Genomic DNA, 14817 nt, shown 5'->3' with positions numbered 1-14817 from the left:
AATAGTTATAGAGAAAAAGACACTCACTTTCCCTGATTTTAAGCCATGCAGTGTTTCCATACTCTATTCTGACAATAACTTCTTAGTCTGGGTACAGTTTTCATATGAGCATAATTAAGTGTTCTGGGATTCTCATACTTCTCAATGTTAGCCATAGTTTGTTATGATCTACACTGTTAAAGATTTTTGCATAATCAATAAAGCACAAACAGACACTCTTCTAATATTCTCTGCTTTCAGCCATCTGATTCATCTGACATTAGTAATGATATCCCTTAAGCCACAGTATCTTCAGATCAAGCTTGAACTTCTGGTAGTTTTCTGTCGATGTATTGTTCTAGTCATTTTTGGATGACCTTCAATATATTTTACTTGCATATGATATTAATGAAACATTTTTATAACTTCCACATTCTATTGGATCACCTTTCTTGATAATGGGAACAAATATGGATCTCTTCTGGTCAGTCAGCCAAGGAGCTATACTCCAAATTTCCTGGCATAGACTGGTGAGCTAATCCAGAGCTGTTTAGTTAAAACATGTAAACTGGTATCCCATTGATTCCTGGAGCCTTATTTTTTGCCAGTGTCTTCAAGGCAACTTGAATGTGTTCCTCTATTACCATTGGCTTTGTTTATATGGTACTTGCTGAAAAATTTCCGTGTCAATCAATTCTTTTTGGTAAAATGATTCTGTGTATTCTTTTCATCTTCTTTTGATGCTTCCCTGATCATTCAAGATTTTGCCCATACCATCTCTCAGCGTTGCAATTCCAGGCTTGAATTTGTGTTTCAGATCTTCTTTTCATCTCTTTGTTATTACTTCCCCTTGTTTTGGCTAACTGATGCTCTAGTGCAATTTTCCATTTCTTCTGACATCTATTTTGGTCTTTTCTTCCTCTATTGTCATTGTAGTGACCTTTTGCTCTTTTCATGGATGATAACTTTGATGTCATCCTATAATTAACCTGGTCTTTGTTCATTAGTGTTCAATGCCTGAAACCTATTCTGGGGATTATTTTTAAATTCAAGTGGGATAAATGCAAAGTTATATTTTGGTTATTGTGCTGTTTTACTTTTCTTCAGTTTAAATTTGAACTTGCACATGAATTGATGGTCTGTCTGTTTCACAGTCAGCACCTGGCCTGGTTTTTTGGTGTTTTTGTTTGGGTTTTTTGTGTTGTTGTTTTTATTAATTCTGGCCTGGTTTTGGCTTGTGATATTGAGCTTCTCCAAGGATTCTTCCCAAAGATGAAGTCAACATAATTTATGTGCAATTCTTTTGAGGTACATGTATAAAGTCTCCTTTGTTCTTTAAAAAAAGCATGTGTGGCCCATGAACTGTACTAGTTGCCCATCAGCCACACTTTCTGTCCTTGAGCCACACTTGCTCTATTTCCTAGAAGGTGGCAACGTCTTCAACAAATGGTGGGTACAAAACTGGATATTTACCTTCAGGAAACTGAAACATCTCACTCCATCCACAAAAATCAACTTAAGGTGGATCAGAGACATAGGGAAAGAAAGCCAAAGAAGAGACAATCATAAGAGATCCTAAGAGACAAAATGAGTCCAAACTTAAAAGGCCTAGCCAATAGCATAAATAGGATTTCAATGCAGAAATGAACAACAACAACAGGGCTTCCACAAGAGGGAGACTGATAACCTAATAACAAAATGGACAAAAGACATGAACAGACTTTTTACAAAGGAAGACATTCAGCTACCCAAAAGACATGAGTAAATGCTCAAAATCATTGGAAATTAGAGAGATGCTAAATTAAAACCACAATGAGATACCATCTTACCCCAGTAGCAGTAGCAAAGTTGAACAGGAGGGGAAAGAATAAATGTTGGAGAAGATAAAGAGAGATTAGAACTCTTATGAACTGCTGATGGGATTGTAAAACGGTACCACCATTCTGGAAGGCAACCTGATATTTCCACAAAAAGCTAAACATAGAAATATCATATGACTCAGATATTACACTGCTAGGAATATACACAAAGGAAATTAAAATTGAGACATAAACAGAGATATGTACATCTCTGTTGATAGCAGTGCTTTTCACACTATCAAGAAAATGGGAGCAACACAAACGTCCATCAACAAACAAATGGACTAAGAAATTGTGGCACATTCACACAATGGAATACTATGCAGTACGAAGAAGCAATGATTTCGTAAAATAATATATAACATGGGAGAATCTAGAAAGCATTATGCTGAGTAAACTAATTCAGTCTTAGGAACAAATACTGCATGATTATTGTAAAAACAGAAGGATAACTATTTAGATGTGTATAAATGTACAAAAGGCGAAGTGGAAAAAGGGAAGAGGAAGAGAAAGGTGGGAACCACTAGAATAGCAGAGTTTAGTCAGCTTATGGATGGGGTGGGTGAAGCAGTCGGAAAGATTGGGGTAAGAATAGTGACAGATGGACAGTAATTAATTATCTAAAACACAATGTCTATAAATTATTGTATGAAAAATGTAAATGAAATATTGTATAAAACACAATGTACATGAATGAAATGAAACAAAGTAATTATTTTATGCAAACCAATAAAAAGAGAGAAAGAAGGTATATGCAATACATAAATCAATGAATGTACAAAATTCGATCATTCAATGCCAGCCTCATTTTTGTCACCAAGACTGTACTTTCTGCATGCTATTCCTTCCTCATTGCTTGCAATTTTTGCACTCCAGACACCAAAAATTATTAATGCATCTTGATTTTATGTTTGGTTAATTTTGAACTGCAAAAGGTAGTAGAAATCTTCAATTTCTTCCCCTTTGACTTTAGTTGTTGGTGCATATATTTGAATAATAGTTTTAATGATAGATCTTCCTTGTACATGATTGGATCGTATCTTGCCATTCACAGCACAGTAGTATAAGATAAATCTTGAAATGACCTTTTTAACTATGAATACAACACCATTTTTTATTAGCTTTTCATTCCTGGCATAACAGATCACATGACTGTCTGATTCAAAGTGGGCCATGCCAATCCACCTGACTTTACTAATGCCTAGAATGTCAATCTTTACAAGTTCCATTTCCTTTTAACAACTTCCAGCTTTTCTACATTCAAACTTCATACATTCCACATTCCCATTATTAACAGATGTTTACACTTGTTTCTCCTCATTTTGAGTGACTTCTAATCACAGATATATCTCTAATGCTATATCTATTATTTTTAGGATGTCTAATCCTGCTTCCAAGTCTGTCTTAATCTGGGAGCTCTCCAGAAACTCGTTCACCATTGATGGCCATTCTGGCATTTGAAACACCAGTGGTATAGCTTCTAGTATCACAAAAAACCAAAAGTTACTCTAGTACAGCAAACTGATAGACAAGTGCTGTATTAATATGAGCAAACAATAAATAATAAAGCATAAACACTTGAGGTATAAAGTAACTTTATTGCTAAGTGCTGTTGAGTCAAGTACAACTCATAGTGAACCTATGAAAACACAGTTGAACCTTTTTCTACCCTATACCATCTTCATCATCTTCAATGCACTGCTGCAGTCACTGTGTCAATCGAAGAGAGGATCCTCCTCTCTTCTGGTCACCCTCTACCTTTCCAAGCATGATGTGTCTCTCTGAGGAATAGCCTCTCCTAGCAAATTGTCCTAGCAATAAGTCACAATTACTATACATCAGAAAACTGGACAATGACTAGGGGTGATAGAAGGAGAAATGATGCCTTTGAGCTGTGGTGTTGGAGAAGAGTAATGAATATACTATGGACTGCTAGAAGAACAAACAGGTTCATCCTAGAGAGGGTGAAACCAGGCTGCTCCTTGGAGGCAAGGATTCTGAGGCTTTGTATGACATACTTTGGGCATGTTTCAAAGATGGACCAGTCCTTGGAGAGGGCATCATGCTTCGGAGGGTGCAGGGACAGTGCAAGAGAGGAAGATCCTCAATGAGATGGATTGACTCAGTGACATGCGTTATGGGGCAGGTGTGTCTGAAACAATAAGGATAGAGCAGGATAGAGAAGGGATCAGGGCTGTTGTACATAGGGTCACTATGAGTCGCAAGCAACTTGACGGAACATAACAACAGTAATGTGTCAAAAGTATGTGAGATGAAGCTTTGCCATCTTTGTCTCCAAGAAGCATTCTGGTTGCACTTTCTCCAAGACATATTTTCTTGTTCTTTTGGCAGTCCATGGGATAATAAGTACTCTTCTCCAACACCATAGCAAAAAGACATCAATTCTTCTGTCATGCTTATTCATTGTCCAGCTCTCAGATGCACAGCAAGTAATGGAAACTACCATGAATCAGGAACACCTTAGCCTTCAAATGGATATAATTGCTACTTAAGAATTTGGAGAGGTTTCTGAATGCAGACTTGCCCAAGGCAATACGTCTCTTGACCTAGTGAATTATAGACTAAGAGTGCTGATTTTGGATCCAAGTATGATGAAATAATTAATAATTTCAATCTTTTCTCCACCTATCATGATGTTGCTTATCAGTCCAGAGGTCAGGATATCTGTCTACTTGATGTTAATTAATATACGATCCATATTGAAGTCTGTAGTCCTTGATCTTCTGCAGCCAGCATTGTAGTTCCTCCTTACTTTCAGCAAAAAATGTTCTATAACCTGCATAACATAGGTTGTTGATTAGTCTTCCTCTAATTCTGATGTCACATTCTATTTCATAGAGTCCAACTTCTAAAATTATTTTCTCAGTGTACAAATTGAATAGATATGGAGAAAGGATACAACCCTGATGCACACATTTCTTGATTTTAAACCATACAATGTTCCCTTGCTTTGTTCAGAGAACAGCTTGTTGGTAACATTAAAATAATTTCCCAATAAAACAAACTGATATATAGCTGTTGTATCTCTAACAGAAAACTGTAAAGACAACCAGGCATACAAATATAATGGCAAAAGACAGCCTTCCCTGGCCCCACCTGAGGCCAATGACAGCATGGCAGGATGGGATTCTGGATGACAATATTATGACATGGATGGTAGTTCAGTTAAATCTTTAGTGCTCATCCTTGGAACAAGGCCTGAGACCGGCAAGGCCTGAGAGTTCAAAGCAGGAGTTGTGGGAACTGGACAGTCTAATCCATTACAAAATGTCTAAGTTGTCTGCTCACTGCAGGATGTCTGCTCTAGGGCCAAAAGAGAATGCTGGGGACTTGAGTACTAGTCTACATGGTTACATAAGGACTAAGATATCTGCTCATTGATGAATTAAAATAGGAGAAGATAAATCTAGGAATATTAAATAGAACCTTATAGGGAGACGTTAACAGATATGGAATATTTAATATACAATAAATAAGACCTGAGTTAGCAACTGTGTTTCAATGTTTCCTCCCACTACAGAGGAGAGTATCTAAAGGGAAAAGTAATAGTAAATACAATGAACAAAATTTAAGTAAGACACAAAGGAGCATTCAAAGAAACAAAAATCTTAAAGCAACATTACATGAAGTTGTTATAAAAGTATATTTCAAATGTAAAGTAAGCAGTATTTTATTATCCAATACATTTAGCTATCCAGCTGGCAAAAAGGGACTACACTAGTTCTGCTTTTGAAAGTCCCACAATTCTGTTTTAGAAAATTCAATTACTCTCTGTCAAAGAGCACATCAAGTTCTACAAAGATTTTCTAAGGTGGCCCCAGGTGCATAGTGGGATTTACAAATCTAAACACTGCAGGGGGTCTTTTAAAACAGAGATTCATGCTGCCAGGTCACTCTGGTCTAAATGGAAAACACAAGTTTTGCTTTATCCTTGCTTTTATTATTGTATTTTAGCTATTTAGTGTAGCAATGCCCATACAGCTATGTAAGTACAGGCTGTGTCCCATTTTGCCTTGTGATCATATAAAAAAAAATTACCAGCTCATTTTTTTATCTTAAAGTCTGTGTTGTGATGGGAAAGCTAACAAAAGATACAGCTTAATTTGCAAATGCCCAAAATGGCCAAAGCTAGAACCAACTAGAAAAAAAAAATGTTTCGGAACATTTTGTCATTACTGTTTTGAGCATTAAACTGCCACATGTATGAAACTTCTCATTATGTCCGCACTGTTCATATCTATTTGAGTGGCTGGTACAGTGTTTGGGTTTGAGTATTAACCTAAAAGTTGGTGGTTCTAAGTCATCCAGTGGTACCACTGAACAAAACCTACATATCTGCGTCCACGAAGAATGACAGCCAAAAAAATCCTCCCTACAGAATATACTTCTACCCTGCAACACACAAGTCACCATTGTGATGAACTCCACAGCAGCAAATACAAGATTTCACTTAATACAATCTCCCACACAAACAGAAGTCCCTTCATTTATTATCTATTACTGCTTATTTATCATTTTTTATCATTAGGTGAAATGGTTACTTCTATACTACATTCTCCAGTAAATGGGGGGGGGGGAAGAGACTAAAACAGAATTTCCTTACACTGGGACAATTTTGGCATTATTGTTCCCACTGGCATGAATTTTGTACACTTCACACACACAGAGAAATCTTTTCCCTTCTTTTCCTCTTAATTATTTGAAAACAATGCTTAGGCTGTTCACTTAGTTAGCTGGCATTATTCACATTAGTTAGTTAGCATTCACTTAGCTAGTCAGTAATCACTCATACACATAATCATTCAACAAATATCCATTGATATCCCCAACTAATGTCTAGCCCCTAGCATGCATTTCCTCATTCATCCCTCTAAGACTCTTTTTGGAGACCTTAACCATCCATCCTGGGAACTGTTCTTGAGTATGTTCCAATATTTCAATGTTCTTCAAATGATATTCTCCAAATCCGATCCAATTCTTTAGATTTTTATAAATAAATTCACAATCATAACAGGACAATACATCTGTACCATGGGAGGAATTCACTATCACTGTCAAACAGGTGGCCAAATTAACTTTCCACATTTTCTCATTCTGAAACAGTGGAACTGGATTTTTTAACCTACAGACATTTGACTATCAAATCCTGAGCTGACAGAGATTAGAATAAATGCCTTCATTTCACCTCTAATTGATTTGCTTATATTTCCAGCTTTCAGTAAAGATGGGAGCTTATAAAGTGAAGGAGACAAAAAAAAAAGTAAAACTTTGTCTGCCTGAGCTGAGGTGTATGACTGTAAAACAGCTCTATTACCATCATTAAGGTATAATATATAAAAAGCAAAGTATACATCTAATAGATTATGTATGCAAATTTGTAGCTTTAGAAACATAGCCAAAGTTAGCTCAACTGCAAGATTAAGAATGCAGCTCTGCAGACTATGACATCCACTAACTTCTTTCTTTTTCTTTTTTTTTTGTGAATGATAAAAGCAGTTTAGTGTTTCATAAATTCCAGTTAATAAATTTTCTCAAATTTCATCAAGATGCTAAAAATGTTATTTGTGATTTTTCAATATTTACAGCATCTTTTTTATTATAAAGTTCTGCACATAAAAATAAATATACAGGAACAAACCCCATCAGCTGTCAATCATCAGTAATCCTTATTGGTGAGTTCACCATCTATAAGGAAGACATCATTCAACGCAACTTGTCACAGAGACTCTGTCAGCAAAGATTTCTACTTCAAATGATTATCAAAACTCAGCCTCTCCTCTCAGGACTGTTAATCTCAGTACTGTTTATCAGCTAGAAGCCTCGGCAGACAACATCCACTAACTTCTGACACAGCACAAGGAGTTACAGTCCAAGTACAAAGTTAGTGGAAAGAGTCCACATCTTAAGATCACCCTCATTTCTTCCCTTTTTTTAATATTTTACACTGGTTTATTTACAAAGCTCTAATATATTGCCACCAACTGCAAGTTTAGAGGCTTCCAAAGCTTATCTTAAGGGAGCTCTGATGGCCAAGAGGCGAGAAGCTGCACTGCAATCCCAGAGGTGAGGGGTTCAAATCCACCAGATGCTCTGCTGGAGAAGGAGGGACAATCTCCTCCTGTGCCAGTCAGATCTGATTTGACGGTACACACAAAAAAAATAATACAAAATAATTTTTTTTTAAAAAAAAAAAGCCTATCTTAGATTGATCATTCACTGGAGAGAATTACAGAATTGACCAAACTCTATCATAGTTACAGTTACATGTATAGTAGTGGAACACTGCCTCGTAAGGTGTCATAAGGTGAGTCCCTTGGGTTGGAGGGAATTCGGGCATTCAGGGGAAGAATTACTTTCTCAAAGTAGAGTCTACCTTAATGATGTAGGTGGAGTAAAATTTTCAGCCAATGAAGAATCTTCATTTGCAGATGTGGCACAAATTAAACTGAAGAGAAAGAACTGTAAATATTCATTAATAAATAGACTGTAGAATGTAAAAAGTGTGGATCTAGGAGAAACAGAAGTTGTAAAAAATGGAATGGAACAAATAAAGATCAACATCATAGGCATTTATGTTTACTCACTTGATGTCATCAAGTTAAACTCACAACAAACCCTCCACCAGGTTTCCAAAGCTCAAAATCACAGGAGACTGTCCATTTTGCTCCACAGACCCCTGATGGATCTGAACTGCCAAAGAGGCACAGTCTTTGGGTTATCAACACTGTTCCATATAGACCAGGCATTGTTGTTTGCTGTTGTTGTTATGTGCCATCGAGTCGCTTGTGACTCATAGCGACCCTATGTACAACAGCCCTAAACTCTGCTCTGTCCTGTGCCAATCGCACTGTCTCCGACACTCCCATCCCGATTATCCCAGTCACTGAATCAATCCACCTCATAGACGGCCTTCCCCTGCTGCGCCGTCCCTCCACCCTCCAAAGCATGCTGTCCTTCTCCAAGGACCGTTCTCTCCTCACAACATGTCCAAAGTATATTAGACGGAGCCTCAGAATCCTTGCCTCCAAGGGGCTACCTGGTTTAACCCTTTCCAGGACGAATCTGTTTGTTTTCCTAGCAGTCCATGGTACCCTCAATACTCTTCTCCAGCACCACAGTCCAAAGGCATCAATTCTTCTTCTATCCTCTTTGGTTATTGTCCAACTCTCTGATGCATAACAAGTGATTGTGAAGACCATGGCCTGCATCAAACGCCCCTTAGTCTCCAGAGAGACACCATTGCTCTTCAGTACTTTGGAGAGGTCCCTAACAGCAGACTTTCCCATGGCAATGCGCCTTTTAATTTCCTGGCTACTGGTGCCAAGAGTGTTGACTGTGGAGCCAAGCAAACTAAAGCTGTGTACAATCTCAATCTCTTCATCATCCATCCTGATGTTGCCAATTGGTCCAGTGGTGAGAATCTTTGTCTTCTTGACATTGAGCCTCAATCCATATTGTAGGCTGCAGTCCTTGACCCTCTTCAGCAGGTGCTTCAGGTCCTCTTCCGTTTCAGCAAGCAGGGTTGTGTCATCTGCATAACGCAGATTGTTGATAAATCGTCCACCAATCTTGACCCCATATTTCTCCTCATAGAGCCCAGCCTCCCGGATAGTCTGTTCTGTATATAGGTTGAAAAGGTATGGAGATAGGATACATCCCTGGCGTACGCCCTTCCCAATTTTGAACCATGCAGTGTGAACCAGGCATTAGTGAACTGAAAAAGACAGCTACTGGCCATTCTGAATCAGACAATCATATGGTTCACTATTCCAGCGGTGACAAATTGAAGAAGAGGGGTGCCATATTCACCTTCTAAAAGAACATTTGAAGATATATACATGTTATCTATGATGGGAATATATCCATACACATGCAAAACCTGTTAAGAAGCCAATTATTCAAATAAGCATGCCAACCACTGAAGCCAAAGATAAAGAAATTAAGGATTTACATCAGCCTCTAAGTCTGAAACTGATCAAATACACAATCAAGATGAATTAACAACAACTGGTGAGTGAAATGCAAAAACTGGAACCAAAGAAGAACTGTTGATGTTGTTGTTTTATATGCTGGCTTCAGCAGGTTTCATGAGTTTGTAAACTGCATGAGAAGAAATTTCCAATCTTTATCCCATGAAGCCAATGGGTGGATTCAAATCCCTCGACCTTTGTGACAGAAATAAGGCCAGAGAGTACATGATAGAATTTTGTGCAATGATTTATTCATTGCAAATACTTGGAAAAAACCCAAAACAAAACCACAGGCACATCTGTGCATATTAATCATACCATATGGGGTATACGGGAATCAAATTGACTCATCTGAAGAAAAGATGGTGGAGAAGCATACTATCATCAGAGCCAACTGTGTACATACCCTCAACTGCTCATGTGTAAATTTAAAATGAAGCTGAATAAAATGAAATCCACAAAAGCCAAAAATATGATCTTAGGTTAATCCTGCTTGAATTTAAAAATCATCTTAATATAGAGTGAATGCATTTAACACTAAGGATTAAAGACCTGATGAGTTATTAAAAATATCATATATGGATGTCATTAGAAAGATAGGAAAGAAATGTCATTAGAAATATGGAAAACAAAGAAAAGACCAAATACATGTTATAAGAGACTCTGAAACATCATTGAAAATATAAAGAAGCTAAAGAGAATGGAAGAAATTATAAAGTAAAAGAGCTGAGCAGAAGATTTCAAAGGTCAGCTTGAGAAGACAAAACAAAATAGTAAAATGAACAAGAAGGCAGAAAGAGCACAAGCTGAAAGAACTGAGGGGGGGGGGGGGAATCAAGTCCATGTCTCATACTGAAAAATTCAAGTCTCGCACTGAATGATTCTATGGGGGTACTAGTGAATGACAGGAGAAATCAAAATAAGATAAATGGAATACACAGTCACGGTCCAAAAAGAACCATTTCAAGAAGTGGCATATGATTAAAACTGGTAACAAAGAAAAAAGACAAAGATGCACTAAAGGTACTAGCTAAATATAAGGTTCCAGGAATTGACAGAACATCATTTGATGGGTGTAAGCAAATCTGCTGTCAAAGACTCTTAAAAGTTTTAAAGTCCAATGAGGTCAATCTAAAGACTAAGGTGTGCCTGATCCAAGTAAATGGTATTTTCCATTACCTCATATGAATCAAATCATAGATGAAGCTGGACCCTATAAAGAAAAATGAGGCATCAGGGACAGAGGAAGACTCATTGACAACCTGTGTTATTCATATAACACAGCCTTGCTTGGTGAAAGTGAAGAAAGCTTGACGTAATCGTTACATAACATCAAAGAATCCATCCTTCAGTATAGACTATGTCTCAACATAAGAAAACAAAAATTTTCACCATTGAACTGATAAAGAATATCATGATAAATGGAGAAATGACTGGAATTGTCAACAATTTCATCTTACTGGAACAATCAACATCCTTGGTACCAGTAGTAAAGAGATCAGAAGAGGTACTACACTGGAAAAGTCTGAAGGCAGGGACCTCTCCAAATTACTAAGGAGCAATGATGTCAGTTTGAAGACTAAGATGCACTGATTCAGGCCATGGTATTTTCAATCACTTGCTATGAATTTGAGAACTGGACAATGAATAAGAATAACAGAATAATTGATGCTTTAGAGATGCAGTTTTGGAAAAGAGCATTGAATATTCCATGCATTGTCAAAAGAACAAGGAGATATGTCCTGGGAAGAGCGAGTCCAGAATGCTCATTGAAGGCAAAGATGGCAAAGCTTTGCCTCACCTATAGCAGGCATAGGTTGTTTGTACTGAAGCACCTGCTGAAGAGGGTCAAGGACTGCAGCCTCCAATATGGATTGAGGCTCAATGTCAAGAAGACAAAGATTCTCACCACTGGACCAATTGGCAGCATCAGGATGGATGGTGAAGAGATTGAGATTGTACACAGCTTTAGTTTGCTTGGCTCCACAGTCAACACTCTTGGCACTAGTAGCCAGGAAATTAAAAGGCACATTGCCATGGGAAAGTCTGCTGTTAGGGACCTCTCCAAAGTACTGAAGAGCAATGGTGTCTCTCTGGAGACTAAGGGGCGTTTGATGCAGGCCATGGTCTTCACAATCACTTGTTATGCATCAGAGAGTTGGACAATAACCAAAGAGGATAGAAGAAGAATTGATGCCTTTGGACTGTGGTGCTGGAGAAGAGTATTGAGAATACCATGGACTGCTAGGAAAACAAACAGATTCGTCCTGGAAAGGGTTAAACCAGGTGGCTCCTTGGAGGCAAGGATTCTGAGGCTCCGTCTAATATACTTTGGACATGTTGTGAGGAGAGACCGGTCCTTGGAGAAGGACATCATGCTTTGGAGGGTGGAGGGGCGGTACAGGAGGGGAAGGCCCTCTATGAGGAGGATTCATTCAGTGACTGGGATAATCGGGATGGGAGTGTCAGAGACAGTGCAATTGTCACAGGACAGAGCAGAGTTTAGGGCTGTTGTACATAGGGTTGCTGCTATGACTCGCAAGCGACTCGACGGCACATAACAACAACAACATAGCAGGCATATTATTAGGAGAAGCTAAGTGGCATCCACTTCCTAAACAACATACCTCCGGAAACCCTATGAACTTTGATAAATGTCAATAGTTGTAGATGGGCTGCAGGCCTTTTGTTCATAGGGTTGCTATGAGGTGCGCTCAACTTGAAGGCAATCAACAACAATCATTGGAGAAGGACATCATGCTTGGAAAGATGGAGGGTTGGTGAAAAAGAAAGATCCTCAACCAGAGGATACAGTGACTGTTGCAATGGGCTTGAGTATCTCTGGATTATAAGGATGGCACAGTAGAGGACAGGGTTCAGATCTGTTATTTGTAGAGCTGCTTGAGTTATACTCACAGCATATAAAAAAGTAAAACATATATATGTGAAAACTGGACAATAAGGAAGACTGAAGAATCATCAACGCCTCTGAACTGTTGTTGAAAAGCATTTAATATATAATAGACTTCCAAAAGAACAAGGAAATCTGTCCTGACAGAAGAGCAGCCAGATATTCCTTAGAGGCAAGGATGGTGAGACTTCATCTCACAAATTTTAAACATGTTTTCTGTAGGGACCAGTCCTTGGAAAAGGACATTGTACTCAGTAAAGTAGGGGAAGACGAGACTCACTGACACAGCAACTGCAGCAATTGCCTTAAGCACACTAGTAACCATGAAGATGACATAGCATTTGGCAAGGTTTACTTCTGCAGTATGTGGGAGTCTCTGTGAATCATCTGATGTGATAGCACATAACAACAGAAATAAATTTATTATATGGTGCAACACAGACTGAAATCATCTGAATTACTGAGATTAAGAATCAGGATCAGCATAAACCCGACGTCTGTAAAACGGAAGTCAGGTATATCTCCACTCTCCAACTTTTCACCACTTTGATACCACCTGTTGCCCTCAAAGACTCTCTACTTCTTTTCTGGATTTGATCATTTGTTGCAGTGGCCACAAAGAATGCACAGACCATACTCAGAATTATGTGGTTTATGATGGAAGCCACAGGCTACAAAGTCAGATCAAGATTAATTTAGAGTTAACAGTAATAGTTTTTATTAAGAATAAAAAGTACACAAATGACGTTAGAAGGCTTCCTCCAAAGACAGCCCATCCATATTGTCTTTAGTGAAGGACAGATTCCAACAAGAATTGTTCTCTCATCTGCTTTCTGCCATAAGCAAGACCTTCTCAGCTGTTCAGCCTATCACTTCTCTCTAAGTATGCCCTACTTTCAGCTGTGCATACCTGCACTTCTCCCCATTGATTCTTGGCACTGTTCTCATTTAAGGATTGGGATGACTGAAATTGTAGTTTGTAAGAAGTTGGACCACTAATCCAAAAGTAGATATCTTTGGTGTTTCAAAGCACCAGAATCTCCAAGGAAGAATGATGGACAATCTTCTCTTGTGCAATGTACAGCCTCAGAAAATGCACTGGTGGGTCAGCTATGAATTGGTTCTCAGTGGTAATGAGCCTGAATCTGGAGAGTTTGTTTGGAAGATGATCCTAGGAAACATCATGAGGAAATGAGAAAAAGAAAGCGTGAGAAGCGGGGAAATGCAGGTAATAAAATGTTAATTATATTACCATCATATTATATTAAGCAACTGGAGCTTAATCTCATGCAGAAATAATGGAAAATAATGCAAACCACAGATTTCAGAATTATGCCACATGAGAGGTGAGTGAGTATTTATACCCCAACTAATATCGGTTGTATATAACAAAATGTTTTCACATCTGGTGGGAAAAGATGAAGGTCGTAGGAGCTCTGGTGGCATAGTTTATGGCTGTGCTAACCAAAAGGCACCTCTGGCAGTGTGAACGCACCAGTGGCTCCATGAGGGAACGTGGACACAGCCTCAGAAACCCAAGGAGGGTCACTGTGTGTCAGAAATTGCTTGATGGTGATGGGTGTGATTTTTGAGAGGTTTCTAAGTCTGAGTTATCTCCAAGAGTAGTTTAAATTGAAGATCTGAGTATAAGAGGTTCCTTTGGCACATGATCCAAAAGCAAACAGCAGAGAAGTGAGACAAGGAAGCAAAGGCCGCTCCTGCATCAATTTCCTGGCACTTCCAGTCAGGTTCCTGCATAGGGAAGGAACTTTCCAGTCTTAGAAAAGCCGTTGGGACAGAGGTGAATATTCTAGCAGATGCAGTCTGTGCAATGTAGCCTGCTAGAACCCAAAAATTAAGTCTGAAAAACACAGGTGGACGACTGATGACTCATTAAAGTGAAAAATATCAATGGTATTTTTATTTTTTAAAACTAAGATTTTAATGAAAGTTTATAGAGAACTTGGATTTCATTGTCACACATTTTCCTCCCTGCCCACCCCTCCTCCTCAGTTCACAATTCTCTTTGAAAAGAAAAGGCTCTCTCATTGTTATACAATGCCCCTCCCCACCGTCC

This window comes from Elephantulus edwardii, unplaced genomic scaffold (assembly GCF_000299155.1).
Source record: "Elephantulus edwardii isolate Elephantulus edwardi_28Jun2011 unplaced genomic scaffold, EleEdw1.0 scaffold00172, whole genome shotgun sequence".
NCBI classification, from domain to species: Eukaryota; Metazoa; Chordata; class Mammalia; order Macroscelidea; family Macroscelididae; genus Elephantulus; species Elephantulus edwardii.
Note: the sequence above shows the minus strand (reverse complement) of the source record.